This window comes from Lutra lutra, chromosome X, assembly GCF_902655055.1.
Source record: "Lutra lutra chromosome X, mLutLut1.2, whole genome shotgun sequence".
Taxonomy (NCBI): Eukaryota; Metazoa; Chordata; class Mammalia; order Carnivora; family Mustelidae; genus Lutra; species Lutra lutra.
In genome coordinates this window covers 63,381,941-63,396,480 of record NC_062296.1, presented here as the reverse complement: position 1 = coordinate 63,396,480, position 14,540 = coordinate 63,381,941, and the positions used below count along the sequence as shown (strand labels likewise).

General features: G+C 37.8%; 1 protein-coding gene across 4 annotated transcripts in view; it reads left to right on the top strand.

Moving 5' to 3' along the window:
* Window positions 1-14,540, top strand: part of USP9X (ubiquitin specific peptidase 9 X-linked) — a 166,666-nt gene that overhangs the window by 40,309 nt on the left and 111,817 nt on the right. The window lies entirely within an intron of this gene.

Here is a 14,540-nt window from a genome sequence, read left to right as displayed (position 1 = left end):
CCCAGGACCCTGGGATCATGACCTGAGCCAAAGGCGGAGGCTTAACCCACTGAGCCACCCAGGCGCCCATGTTTTACTTAGATTCTTATGGGCTAATTGTGCTTGGTCAACAGCTTGTAGTGTGAATTTGGGGAGCACAGAGTTCGTAGCCAGGATATAATTTCTTTGCTGGCAGAGAAGCCTAAAGTTTGGTTAAATTTTCATCTGAAGTCTAGCTTAAGCTTTAAGGACAAACTGCTGTTAAAAAATGATGTAGCCAGCCAGGGAAAATAATATTTGGGAGAAGTTTTTTTTTAATTGAGAATGAAGTATGCAGATAAATATAGTAGCAGTGGTTTGTCTGGTGCAGATGGTTTCAGAGAAAATGTTGATACCTTATTTTTCATCACTACAAGAGAAGTAGCAAAAGAAATTCATTATTTTTTTAATTCATTATTTTCATTGTATATCATTAGGCCAATCATTCTCAAATTTATTGCTCTTAGGACCCCTTTATAATTATTGAGGCCTCAAAGAGCTTTTGTTTATGTCAAGTTAATATCCTTTGATGTTTACTATTTTGGAAGGTAAAATGGGAAAAAAAATTTTTTTTTAAGATTTTATTTATTTATTTGACAGAGATGACAAGTAGGCAGAGAGGCAGGCCGAGAGAGAGAGAGGAGGAGGAAGCAGGCTCCCTGCCGTGCAGAGAGCCCGATATGGGGCTCCATGCAGGGCTCGATCCCAGGACCCTGGGATTATGACCTGAGCTGAAGGCAGAGGCTTTAACCCACTGAGCCACCCAGGTGCCCCCAAAATGGGAAAAAATTTTAAACCTGTGTATGTGTTTGAAAGTAAAACTAATTGCATGGTTTTTTAAAAAAGATTTTATTTGTTTGAGAGAAGCAGGTGAGAACAAGAGGTGTGTTGCAGAGGGAGAGAGAGAAGCAGGCTCTCCACTGAGCAGGGAGCCCAACATGGGGCTCCATCCCAGGACCAGAGCTAAAGGCAGATGCTTGATCAACTAGGCAAACCCATTGTATGTTAATGTAAAATATACTTTCATGAAAAATAGCTTTTCTAAGAAAACAAAAATCAGTAAGCAGCATTGCATTCTCCTACATTTTTGCAAGCATCTCGTGTTTGGTGTGATAGAAGGAAGCTAGTTTCTACCTTTAATCTCTTGTGATAGCATACATCATGTAGCCTTTGCCAGAACTCCACTGTACGCTGAAGAGAGAATGACCCTAACAGAAGCAAGTGAAATCTTCTTATTATGAAAACAGTTTTACTTTTCAGATCTCCTGAAAGGGTTTCAGTGGACCACACTTTGTGAACCAGTGCCTTAGACTCCCAAAGGAAGTTTGACATTACTTTTCGAGTGGCTTGCATAATATAAATTTTTATTTTTTAAATTTCATTTATTTATTCGTTCGTTCTTTTTTTTTAAGATTTTATTTATTTGTTTAACAGAGAGACACAGAGAGAGGGAACACAAGCAGGGGGAGCTGGAGAGGGAGAGGGAGAAGCAGGCTTCCTGCTGGGCAGGGAGGCCAGATGCTGGCCTTGATCCCAGGACCCTGAAGATCATGACCTGAGCTGAAGGCAGCCGCCTAACGACTGAGCCACCCAGGTGTCCTAAATTTATATTTTTTAAATTGAGGTATAAGTTGCATACAGTGAAGACCACAAGTCTTAAATGTGTAGCTTGATAGATTTTTTTTTTTAACAAATGTACACATCTGTGCAACAACCACTTAGATCAGTCTATCATTTCTAGCATCCCAGAAGACTCCTTTATGCCCCTCCCGAAAAGAAACCCCAATACTCTGTCTTTATTTTTCATTTTCGGAGGGGGGGGTGAACTCACGATGTCGTGGGGCTTGAACTCAATAATGTTGTGATCAAGACCTGAGCTGAGATCCAGTCAGATGCTCAACCAACTGAGCCACCCAGGTGCCCCCTTATTCTGTCTTTCAGTGAATTAATTATGCCTGTTTCTGAGCTTCATATAAATGGAATAATATAATAAAGTCTTTTGTGTTTGGCTTCTTTTGCCCCACATGATTAATTTGTTTTTCATTACTGTGTAGTCATTGTGTGAAAGACACCATGATTGACTTATCCATTCTACTGTTTGTGGACATTTAGATTGTTTATAAAGTTTTCCCTGATTATAAAGAAAGTTGTCATGATCCTTTCAATAAGTGTCTTTCGGTATACACCCAGAAGTGGAATTGCTAGGTTATAGTATATGCAGATACATATACTATATACATTGCTTTTGGTAGATACTGCCAAACAGATTTCCTAAGTTGGTATACCAGTTTAAAATCCCACCACTGGAGTTCCTATTGCTCTTTCTTTTTTTTTTTTCTTTTTTTTTTTTTTCTATTGCTCTAACTTAATAACACTTAGTATTGTCAGTCCTTTTAATGTTAGCTGGTTTAGTAGAGGTTTAGGAATCTCCACTTGTGGTCTAAATATTCATTTGCTTTTATCTAATGATGTTTAGAACCTTTTCATATGTGTACTGGTATTTCGGCTCTTTAACTCTTGCTTATCTGTAAAAATCTGAAGTTTGGCTAGTAGACAGCTTGAAGCCTCTTGTGGCTCAAAATCACTAGTCAAGTGAATTCTTGAAAATATGAGGTATTTTTTAATGAACTTAATTGATACTGAAATGAGGTTAAGCATTACCCTTAATTGAAAGAAAGTTATGCATGTTTGGCTTTAGAGTATGTCTGGAAAGATGTTTGCTTTTAAGAGAGCCAATACTTTAGATTAAAATATGGCCAAATATTACCAAGAAGATAGGAAATAACAAGTGTTGGTGAGGATGTGGAGAAAAGGGAACTGTTGTGCACTGTTCGGAATGTAAATTGGTGCAGTCACTATGGAAAACAGTATGGAGTTTCCTCAAAAGATTAAAAATAGAAATGCCATGTGACCCAATAAGTCCAGTACTGGGTATTAATCTGAGAAAAATGTAAATGCTAACTCAAATACATTTATGCACCTCCATGTTTCTTGCAGCACTATTTACAATAGCCAAAATATAGAAAGACTCTAAAGTGTCCATCAGTGAAGAAATGGATAAAGAAAATGTGTATTACATTGTGTGTGTATATACAATGGAATGTTACTCAGACATAAGAATGAATCTTGGGGCGCCTAGGTGGCTCAGTGGGTTAAGCCTCTCTGCCTTCGGCTCAGGTCATGATCTCAGGTCTTGGGATCGAGCCCTTCATCGGTCTCTCTGCTCAGCAGGGAGCCTGCTTCCCCCACACTCTCTGCCTGCCTGCCTCTCTGCCTACTTTTGATCTCTGCCAAATAAATAAATAAATAAATAAAATCTTAAAAAAAAAAAATGAATCTTGCCATTGGTGACCATGTGTATGGACCTGGAGGGCATTATGCCAACTGAAATCAGTCAAGGACAAATACCGTGCGATCTCTTATATATGGAATCAGAAAAACAAAAATCAGCCTCAGAGAATTGGAGAAAAGGTTGATGGCTGGCAGAAGTGGGGGGTGGGGAAGAGATTAATGGATGAAATGGGGGTCAAAGAGAAAAAAGTGGGGGGCCCTTGGCTGGCTCAGTAGAGCATGTGACTCCTGATCTTGGGGTTGTGTGAGTTCAAACCCCACGTTGGGCCTGGAGCCTAGCCCCCCAAAAATAAGTAAAATAAAAACAAAATCAAATGTGTTCAATGTCCATAGAGAGAAAATAATAAACCAGGAAGCTTACTCTATTCTGCATTGGTTCCACTGTTGAGGAATTCTGTGCATTCCAATAAATGTCTAAGCTTAGCTATGGTTCTTTTTTGTGTGAAATTCACACTTGTGAAATGCATTTTAAAACATTTACTTGCTGTCCTCCTTTGGTAAATTCTGGAGGAACTAAAACAGTTGTTACGATTCTGTCATAAGGGTCTGGTAGGGAGTTAGGTATCAGTAATGTCACCAGGGAAAATTGTCTTTTTCATAGATTTTTTTCCCCCATCCTGGTTTTAATAATTTAACCAGATTTTACCTGTATAAACATGTCTTAAGGAATGGGCAAGGATATAGATAATCCTTGAATACCTGTAAGAGTATATGATTTATTTTAACATGATTGCATATGTTTTACTTATCAGTGAGCTTTTTGTATAGGCCAAATTTTCTTTGTCGAAATGTAACATCTAATGCCAGAGATAGGAGAAATGAGGTTATGAAGGCTGCCACTCAGTGGTACTTGAGGTGATTGGTGCTAGTCTTTTGATCCACTTATTCTGAACTGTTAACATTGGCTGCATTATCTTATTCCATACTGCTGCTTTTGCCTTTTCTTCTCGGTCCCTATATACACTTAGTTGACTTGCTACTCATGTTACTCTTCAAGATGCAGCTGAAATGTTCTTCTGAGAAGCTTTTGTTGATCTTCTCTGCCCTTGGATAACTTATTTCCCCATTTTCCAAACTTATTTTTTAAATTTTTATTTCTTAAAGATTTTATTTATTTTAGAGAGAGTGGGTGCACGAATAAAGGGAGGGGCAGAGGGATAGAATCTTCATGCGGACCCCGAAGATAGGCACGGAGTCCAACGTGGGGCTGGATCTCACAACCCTGAGATCATGATCTGAGCCGAAACCAAGAGTTGGATGCTTAACTGACCACCCAGGTGCCCCTTAGGTTTTTATTTAAATTCCAGTTGGTGAACATAACAGTGTGATATGAGTTTCAGATGTACAATAAAGTTATTCAGCACTTCCATATAACACCTGGTGCTCATCATAAGAAATGAACTACTTAATTCCCATCACCTATTTTACCCATCCCCCCACCCAAACTTTTTATTTAGGAAAAATCAAATATACAAAGATGCAGATAAACTCCCATCACCTGGCTTCATTTTATGGCTATTCTTTTTTGTAAAACTGTCTGGATATTAGGAAATGAAGACACAGATATTAAGGAATTTGTCCAGCTTGGATGTGTAGGTAAGTGGCAGAACAGGAATTCAAACTAAGGTGGTTTATCTTCAGTCTGTGCTCTTAACCACTACAGTATATAATGTCTGAGTGAATGAGCTCTTATCTGTTAGCACTTGTTCCTTATTAATCTGGCCACCTTTTGACTTGCATCTGCCAACAGCACCCAGGCACTATTTGTTCTTTCATAAAATATAGCCAGAAGGGACCTTAGCATGCAGGTTTCCCATTTTAAAGATGAGGTTCCTTTGCTTGTAGCCCTTCTGCTTTTCATTTCATTTGTAATATGTCAAAAAATAATTGCTGACCTCTGGCCTCTTTGTTTAATAATAATAGTGTCTGAATATAGTAAGGGGGATGAGGGCCAAAATTGAATTGTAATGTTTTATATTCTGTATACTACATTTAAAATATTTATGTTGAGTTTGCATTTTTGCTTCAACATTATAGACTTAAAATTTTCATTTTCGGTAACTTGGTATTGTGGCTTCCACTTTCAATACTTTCTTTTGATTTGAGTATTGGCCTTCATGGTGTACTGCAGTGCTGCTTTGAACCTTTAAGATTGTACATACAGACTTGAAAGGTTACTTTTCCTGTTAGATATCTTTTAATGGCATCTACATGTATAAAACTATCACAAAAACACCAGTGTCCATCAACTAATGAATGCATAAATGTGTATTATACAGTGGAATATTTTTCAATAATAAAAGGAAATGAAGTACAGATACATGCTACAACTTAGTTGAACCTTGAAAAACAATTACGATAACTGGAGAAAGCTAGTTACGAAAGACTCCATATTGTATGGGTACCATTTATATGAAATGTCAGGAATAGGCACTTCTAGGGACCCCTGGGTGGCTTAGTCAGTTGAATGTCTGCCTTCAGCTCAGGTGATGGTCCCAGGGTCCTGGGGTTGAGCTCTGCATTGGGCTCCCTGCTCTGTGGGGAGCCTACTTCTCCCTCTGCCTCTCCACATGACTTATGCTCGCTCTCTTTCTCTCTAATAAATGAAATAAAATCTTAGAAAGAAAAGAATAGGCCAGTTCTATAAAGACAAAAAGTAGATTAGCTTGGGGGTGGGGGTGAGGAGAGAATGGGGAATGACTGCTACTAATGGGTATGGGTTTCTTTCTGGGGTGATGAAAGTGTTCTAAAATTGATTGTGGTGATAGGTATACAGCTCTGAATAAACTGAAAGAATTGAATTGGAACACTTTAGATGGGTGATTTATATGGTATATGTGGATTAGATCTTGTGGCTGTTCTTTAAAAAACCATTCTGTGTAACTTAAAATATAGTGAAGATCATCTGATTGAAAGGAATTCCAAATTCCTTTGTTTCCTTTTCAAATTCTTTATATTTGTGACTTAATCTAGTTGTGCAAGATTCAGACAAAAAGAATACCCACAGGATGCACATTGAATATGGTGATTATTGATAATCTATTTGCCTTTCTTAAAATGTTGACCAAATGAAAAGAGGTCCTTATTTCCGGTGTGATAGATGAGCATTTCCTGATTGAATTAGTAACTTTCAAGTATTAACTAATTTTGATAAAGATTTGCTAAAAGCTATTAATAGATAACTTTGAGTTGTTAATCTTGTAATTTAACAAAGAGTAAACTGATAAGTAGTATACCATCTGTGACATTTGGTATGTGACTTTGTCTAATATTTCAAGTCAACATTGCTCACTTAGTAATAGGTTGATTTGTTTAGGGACTAGAATTTAATGGGACCTCACACCCTTTTGTGTAAGGATTTAGTAAATAAAAGAGTAAGTAAAAGTATCTCTCTCTCTTGAAAAGCAGTCTGGGTGATAGCGCTGTCTCAGTATTTTGAAGGATTGTAATACTAATTTTCTGTTTTAGTAGGCAGAACCATAACCAGTAGGTAGGTATGAGTGACAAGGGAAATAGAGTTCTGATAGAAGAGAGACCTTCCTGCTGACAGCAGTGGGCTTAACAGTGTTGTAACAGGAAATCTTCAAGGGCAGGTAAGAGGTTGAATTTTCTACATTTGGAGCAGTTAATTTCTGAATCTTAATGGTCTTCCAAGCCACTCCTCCTCTATTCCCTGCAAAGTCCTAGCCTTCAAGGTATGTTTGGTGCCCTTTTTGTGCTCAAGTTAAAACAGATGTTTTCTTGTTAAAGAAAGCAGACTTGTTTTAAAATTAGTACATGTATTTTGAACTGCCTCCTAATCAAAAACTGCCATACCATTTTTTACTTTTTAATTTTTTAAAAGGTTTTTCTTATTTGTGAGAGAGTGTGTGCACGAACCAGGGGGAGAGGCAAGGGAAGGAGGGGGACAAGCAGACTTCCCACTGAGCAGGGAGCCCATCCTGGGGGCTCAGTCCCAGGACCCTGAGAACATGAATTGAGCCGAAGGCAACCACTTAACCAACCTGACTGAGCCACCCAGGTACCCAAGAACTGCCACACCATTTCAGTACTTACGTTAGCTTTGTATTTTTCACACATTGTTGCTTAATTGTACCGTTTGATTTGTGGGACAGTGAGAACAGCAGAAGCCGATTTGTTGGTGCCAAGGACAAATGATGTCATAGCACACCATGTATACACTGTGATGTAATTAAGTAGGAGGGCTGAGTCCTGCACATGGCATATGATGGTGGTAAAATAGCTGTGCAAAATTCACAAGAACTCATGCCTTAGCAGTCAGTAATATGCTGCCATCTGTCACTTCATATTATTATTAATAGTTTTGTTTGTAGTTTGTTTTGTAGGAGGGCAAGAAGCATAAGGAGTTTAATTCTTAATTTCATATTTACTATGTTTAAACAGTGCTAAAATAGAAAGTAGTTTTTAAAAATGCTGTTAAGGTAGAACCAAAATTGGCGAACTTGAGCCAGCTTGGTATTGTTGATAGAAATCTAGTGCTTAGAGTCAGATGACTGGAACTGGGACTTCAATCCATACTTAGGTTATTTATTTTTTATTATTATTAATTAATTAATTTATTTATTTGACAGAGAGAAACTAGGCAGAGAGGCAGGCAGAGAGAGAGGAGGAAGCAGGCTCCCCGCAGAGCAGAGAGCCGGACGTGGGGCTTGATCCCAGGACCCTGGGATCATGACCCCAGCCGAAGGCAGAGGCTTTAACCCACTGAGCCACCCAGGTGCCCCCTTATTAGGTTATTGAATGAAAAATGTGCTTATATTTCTCCCTAAACGTGTGGTTCTTTTGTTCATTCTTTTATTCAACAGATAGTTTGTAAGTCGTGTAGCACCGAATGATTTTGATGTCTTATTACTGGTTTCTTTACTCTCCCTGTTGTAAAATTTTCTTTAGAGCCAGCACAAATTCTGATAGGAATACTGTGATATGAGTTGTCTTACAAATATTGAGATAATCTTCGATTGGAAACTTTTTTAAAAGTAGGACAAAATTTTCAATATGGTAGGATTTTGTGTTGAACCAACAGAATAATAAAAGCAGCTGTATTTGTATAAAACAGTTGAGGCTGTCCATTTATTTTAAAAATCAACCTGAGCAATTGTGATATATACATCAGGAGCATAGAATCCTGGTAATTTATAGTTGGGAGAATGCTTTCCCCCTGAACTGATCTAGAGATCATATTTGTCGAGAGTCTGGGAAGGTTCAAAAATAAGAATTGTCAGGGGTACATAATGACCTAGTTGGCATTTTAGGGGAGAAGAGACTGGCACTTGTTAGAACACTTAGTATTTATTGGGTACCTCCTCTTTCGAAGGTACTTCACATACATTCTCCCATTCAAGCTTCCCAATAATCTCTGAAGGTGTTAGCCAATTGTGGGGGGGTGTTATAAGTTTGAGATTAAACACTACCTGTTACAGGCATGTCTGTTACATTGTAGTTGCTGAAAGACTTCATGGTCTGCAAAATCAGGCACCAAAACTGGATTTATAGGGGAAAAACAGGGCTAAGAGTAAAGGGATCACTCAAAAGCTATGTAACTTTATAATTAGAGCACTAATAGAAACAATAAAAATTCTAATAAAATAAACAGCACAGTTAAAAACATCTTGAATTCCTGACAAGTGATAGAAAATATAGGACTTATTAAAAACTGGTAACCTAATGGAACCCTTCCATATAGGGAATTGTTGAGGTTATGGAGTTAGCACATGGGGGAAATAAAATGCACAAAGATCAGAGAGAACAGTATAAGTACTTCCAAGGCAGAGCATGTAGCCAGCCTGAGTCAAGAGGAATATGGGGTATGACCCATAGTCATACTGCTGCTGTTACTTGGTGCAAGGCATCAGTGTATTGAAGGGAAAATTGCTTCTGAATTAACATGACTTGCAAGTGTGTTTGCTGGCATTTGCCAGTGAGCTAAATCCCATTAACATAGCTGCATGTTTCGTAGCAAAGTAGACTTTGACAGGTCTTTTTCACTTCAAAATCCATACTCATGTTCCACCTTTAGTACTACATTGTAAATAGTTGTCTTTAAAATGTCTTCCCTCCAATGGAATGTTGTTAGGAAAAGGAACTAATTAATAGGTCACTGGATACCTTCTGGCATTTAAAGATGATCATTACCTGATTTAATCACCACAACTATAGCCTTGATGTTTGGGAAGTTTGCTCAAGATCACACAGTAGGTATCAGAGTAGAAATTTAAATTCAGTGTTTCTGCTTATACATTTGCTTTTGTATACTATATTGCTGCTGGCAAAATAATTTTTTTTTGGCCTTTAACAAGTTTGTCCAACACACTTAATTGGTATTGGTGAAGTCATTTCTATTCCTCACCTCTGGTGTCTTAGAGCACTGAAATAGGCACAAATAGTGATGGAGCATAGCAAAGGGATGAGCAGAGGCAATGGTAGCAACTTGTCTGGATTTGAAATCCAGATTTGCTAACTTTGTTCTCCCTATTAACTATTTTGAATTAGTAAATGATAACCTGGCTCATGGTAAATGCTTAGTAAATGTTCACTTACTTGTCCATCACCCCTACCCCATTGCTTCTCTTATGTTCTGGTTCTTTTTCTGCTTTTAATCCATACTGTTCTATTTCTCTCCTTCTTCCCCATCTATTCATATCATTGATTTGAAATAGATTAAATATAGATTGTGTTTAACTGAATATTGATGTTTTTAACACTTCCTAAGTTTTCATTGATGTTTTGGGAATATTTGTAACTTTTTTATTTTTATTTTATTTTATTTTATTTCTTTAAAGATTTTATTTGTTTGACAGAGAGATCACAAGTAGGCAGAGAGGCAGGCAGAGAGAGAGGAAGGGAAGCAGGCTCCCTGCTGTGCAGACAGCCCGATGCGGGGCTTGATCCCAGGACCCCGGGATCATGACCTGAGCCGAAGGCAGCGGCCCAACCCACTGAGCCACCCAGGCGCCCCATATTTGTAACTTTTTTAAAAAAAGATTTTATTTATTTATATGAGAGAGAGTGAGCAAGAGCGAGCACAAGCTCGGGAAGGGGCAGAGGGAGAGGAAAAAGCAGACTTCTCCCTGAGCAGGGAGCTGGGTATGGGTCTAGATCCCAGGACCCTAGGATCATGACCTGAGCTGAAGGCAGATGCTTAACTGACTGAGCCACCCAGGCATGAGATGTTTTGGGTGTGCTTGGCTTATTGTTTATGCAGGGCTGGACAGTTTTAAAAACTAGGGATGTGTGAGGATTTGTAATGTTTTAGTTTTGACAAGGTACAAACTATGGATCTGAATACATGGGTGTGCTGTTTTAGTCTCATTTTGTGTGCCTAAGTTTCTTGCATTTATTAATGTGTAAATACAGTGTATAAATATACTAAGAAAAAAAAAACAACAAAAAACCCTGTGGTATATTTCAGTGACATGATCGTGCCTTTGTTTTATTTTGTCTTTAAGGAGAATTCAGAATTTTCATTATTTGTAGATGACACAATTATATAGGAAAATCAATTGAGGAACTAGTAAATGCTTTCAATATGATCACTGTCCCCAAATAAATTACTTTGGTTGAGTTCTAGTTTTATTTCTCTGTGTTCTCCTTTAAATTTATTGAGATTTGATTTACAGCCTAGTTAGTATGTGGTCCATTCTGGAGAATGTTCATGTGTACTCAAGAAGAGTATGTATTCTATTGTTGGTAGTGTGTTCTACGTATGTCTGTGTTGTGTAGTTGTTTTGTAGTGTTACTAAAATCTTTTCTATCCTTGATCTTTTCTTAGTTGTTCCATCCATTATTGAAAGTGGAGGGAAGAACTATATTCTCTATTTCCCTCTCCTTTTGTCATTTTTTGCTTCATATATTTTGGGGCTTGTAGTTTGCATATATGTATTTATAGTTGATAAATCTTGATGAATGGACCCTTTTATTATAAAATGTTCTTTTTGTCTTTAGTAATAATATTTTTGTCTTAAAGTCTCTTTTTTGTGATAAATGTGTAGACACTTCACCTTTCTTATAATTGCTGTCTTGCATGATGCATATTTTTCCATTCTTTTACCTTTTTTTTTTTTAAGATTTTATTTATTTATTTGACAGAGATCACAAGTAGGCAGAGAGAGAGAGAGAGAGAGAGGGAGTGGAGGAAGCAGGCTCCCCGCTGAGCAGAGGGCCCGATGTGGGGCTTGATCCCAGGACCCTGGGATCATGACCTGAGCAGAAGGCAGAGGCTTTAACCCACTGAGCCACCCAGGCACCCCCATTCTTTTACTTTTTATTAAAGTAACCTCTCTGTCCAACATGGGGCTCAAACTCATGATGCTGAGATCAAGAGTTGCACACGCTACCAACTGGCCTAGCCAGGTGCTCCTCCATCCTTTTGCTTTTAACCAATTTGTATCCTTGGAACTAAAATTCTCCTATTGATGACATGTGGTTGGATCTTCCTTTTTAAATCCAGTCTGTCTCTGTGATTTGATTGAATTTTATTTTTATTGAGTTTTATGACATTTAATGTCATTGATCTAGCTGGATTTACATATCTTCCATTTTACTTTGTTTTCTGTATCTCATGTCTTGTTTTTCTTTTATGATTTCTTTTGCCGTAAGTGGATATTTTCTAATATATTTTAATTCCTTTTAATGATTTTTTTCACTACTTTTTTTACATTTTCTTTTAGTAGATTTATTGAGATTTACATATCTTACAGTTCATCTAAAGTATACGATTCAGTGTTTTTGGTGTATCGTTCTAAAAAATTGTGTTAAAATACATCACAAAATTTGCTATTTTAACCCTTTTAAGTGCATAGCTTAGTGGCATCACTTATAGTCACAGTGGTGTACAACCATCACCACTATCTATTTCCAAAACTTCCAATAATTCTCTCTCCTTCCTTTCCTTCTGCTCAACCCCGGGTAACTTACCTCTGCTTTCTGTCACTTTTGAATTTACCTATGCTAAATAGACTAGTGGAATCAGCTTATTTGTCCTTTTGTAACTGCCTTATTTCACTTAGCGTAGTGTTTTCAAGGCTCATCCATATTGTAGCATGTATCAGAACTATATTTTTTATGAAGATAATCTATTGTATGGGTATTACATTTTGTTACTTTATGTGTTGACAGACATTTGGGTGTTTCCTGCATTTTGGCTAATGCAGCTAAAAACATTTGTGTACAAGTTTTTGGTGTGGGTCTGTTTTTTTTCTCATTTATATACATAGGAGTTAAACAACTGGGTCATGTGTTAATTGTGTATTTAACTTCTTGAGGAACTGCCAGACTTTTTCAAAGACTGTACCATTTTGTATTACTGCCAGCAGTGTATGATGTTTCCACTTCTCTCCACATTCTCGCCAACACTTTCCTGTATCCCCACCCTTCTTCTGTTGGTAAAATATACATAATGTAAAATTTACCATTTTAACCATTTTTAAGTGTATAGTTCTGTGGTTATAAATGCATGTATGTTGCTGTGCAGCTGTCACCACCATCCATCTCCATTTCATTTGCCCCAACTGAAACTGTGTCCATTAAATACTAACTCCTCAAATTCCTTTCCCTCAAGTCCTTGATAACCACCATCTTACTTTAAATATTTACAAAATATTTACAATATTTGCCCTTTTGTGACAGGCTTGTTTCACTCAGTGTAGTGTCTTCAGGGTTCATGCATGTTATAGTATGTCTCGATTTCCTTTTTGTTTTTATTTTTAAAAATTTATATGAAAGGGAGAGTGAACACAGGTGGGTAGAGGGGCAGGTGAAGATAGGGAGGGACAGGTGGGCTCCTCACTGAGTACAGAGCCGGAGATCATGACCTGAGCCAAAGTTGGGGGCTTAATTGACTGGGCCACCCAGGTGCTCCTTGACTTCCTTTTTAAAACTGAATAATACTCCATTGTATATACCACATTTTATTTATTTATTTATTTATTTTTAAGATTTTATTTGTTTATTTGACAGAGAGAGATCACAAGTAGACAGGCAGGCAGAGAGAGAGCAGAGCAGAGAGCCTGATGCGGGACTCGATCCCAGGACCCTAAGATCATGACCTGAGCCGAAGGCAGCGGCTTAACCCACTGAGCCACCCAGGCGCCCCTATATACCACATTTTATTCATCTGTAGATGGACACTTGAATAACTTCGACCTTTTGGCTGCGTGAATAGTGCTGCTATGAAAATGTACAAATAATCTTATTGAACCTCTGCTTTCAACCCTTTCGGGTATATACGCAAAAGTGGAATTGCTGCCCAATATACTAATTCTATGTTTAGTTTTTTGGGAAACTGCCATACTATTTTCCACAGAGCCTGCACCATTTTACACTACCACTAGCAGTGCACAAGGATTCTCCGCCCTCCACATCCTCACCAAAACTATCTTCCATTTTTTTAATTATAATCATCCTAGTCGATGGGAGGAATCTATCTTACTGGGGCTTTGATTTGCATTTTCCTGGTGGCTATGATGTATTGAGCGTCTTTTACTTACTGGCTATCTATACATCTTCTTTGGAGAAATGCCTATTCAGATGCTTTTCTCATTTTTTTTTTTTTTTTTTTTTTTTAGATTTTATTTATTTATTTGACAGAAATCACAAGTAGGCAGAGAGGCAGGCAGAGAGAGAGGAGGAAGCAGGCTCCCCGCTGAGCAGAAAGCCCAATGCGGGGCTTGAACCCAGGACCTGGGATCATGACCTGAGCCGAAGGCAGCGGCTTAACCCACTGAGCCACCCAGGCGCCCCATCTTTTCTCATTTTTAAATTGGTTGTCTTTCTTATTACTGAGTTGTAAGGGTTTTTTTTTGGTGTATGCTAAATATAGATCCGTTATTAGATTAATGATTTCTAGTGGGTGTTTTCTCCCCTCTCATTCTCTGGGTTGTCTTTTCACTGTCTTGTATTAAATGCCTTTTGGAGCACAAAAGTTTTTAATTTTGGTGAAGTCCATTTTATCTGTTTGTTGCTCCTGCTTCTGCTGTCATACCTGTAAGAATCCATTGCTAAAATGCTAGGTCATGAAGATTTATCCCTGTTTCTTTGAAGAGTTTTTAAAGATGTTGATTTTATGTTTAGGTCATTTCATTTTGTGTTAATTCATTCTGTTATAGGGAAATATTTCTGTATACGATAGACCCAATTATGCATTACGTACACTT